A 1221-nucleotide genomic window follows, 5' to 3' on the forward strand; every position below is an offset into this window, starting at 1 on the left:
ATTTTGTCCTCCTTTTTCGTCGTTTTCTGCACAGAGCCACGATCCGGCAAGTCATCAACGTTTTTGACCTCGGAATAACGTTTCACCCACTTACTCACAAACGCCTTAGACTTCTTCATATACTTAGCAGCCGCTCCGCGCGACATTTTTGGTCCTTTCGGATGCGAACATAGAAACACAGCTTCGTAACGTGATGCGTACGCGGCACTCATGTTGAAATACGCCCTTTTGTGACGAAAGTCAAACGATAACTAAGGCTTTCTAGACAAAGCATCTTGGGAGAAGAGCCCCGCTATTGGCTCGCGTTCATATCCCCCCTCTAACGGTTTCGAGGAAAAAGTTTTGCCGTACACGCTCTTATCAAACATACTGTATATGAAAAATTAAATCTTGCCTTAACTTTAAGGATGTATCTGAGATACAATCGGTGACAAAAGTACTTCAAATACAAAAAACATGAATATCTGCTTTAAACGTGTAGTAAACCTAGTGATAACTGATATAAATAGTGGCTAACATAATATATCTCTTACTTAAAATGTTATTGTTCACTTTCTCAATAGTTTATTAGTTTTGTTTGCTATTTTTCAACTTTCTATAATAAAACTTTTGGCAGGGAAAATGTCCTAATTCAACTTTGGAACATTAAATTTCGTATTTATTTAACATCAATATCCATCAGTGCAAAAGAGAAAAAGTAATTACAATAAATTAAAACAAGTAAATATGCCCCAGATAGCCAAACCTGCGCGAGCAGATTTTGCGCAGAGTCTGTCAACAGTGTCTGTAGGCAGAATGGCAACAGATTGCACACAGAATCTATTCTGACGACAGATTGGTGACAGACTGCGCGCAAAGCCTGCCGACAGACTCTAACGACAGACTGGCGGCAGATCACGCAGATTCTGTTTCGTAGATAGGTTATTTAATTCTATTAAGGTTATATATACGCTATTAAATGGTGTAGTTTTACATGTACACTATGTAAAACTACACCATTTAATAGCGTATATATGACTATGTGTAGTTTTACATATACATTAAAACTCCGAGAGGAGTCAAAATAATTATATTGTGCAATAATTGTACACATATACACAATAAAAAACAATTTTTACTTTTTAAAATTGTATTATACATTTAAATTGTATTATACATTTTTTATCAAAAACAACAATAATAGAGAAATAACGAGTACAGGTATAGAATAGTATAACGGTT

The sequence above is a fragment of the Odontomachus brunneus genome, unplaced genomic scaffold (genome assembly GCF_010583005.1).
Source record: "Odontomachus brunneus isolate Ranch 3 - 2012 unplaced genomic scaffold, Obru_v1 Obru_scaffold_204, whole genome shotgun sequence".
Taxonomy (NCBI): domain Eukaryota; kingdom Metazoa; phylum Arthropoda; class Insecta; order Hymenoptera; family Formicidae; genus Odontomachus; species Odontomachus brunneus.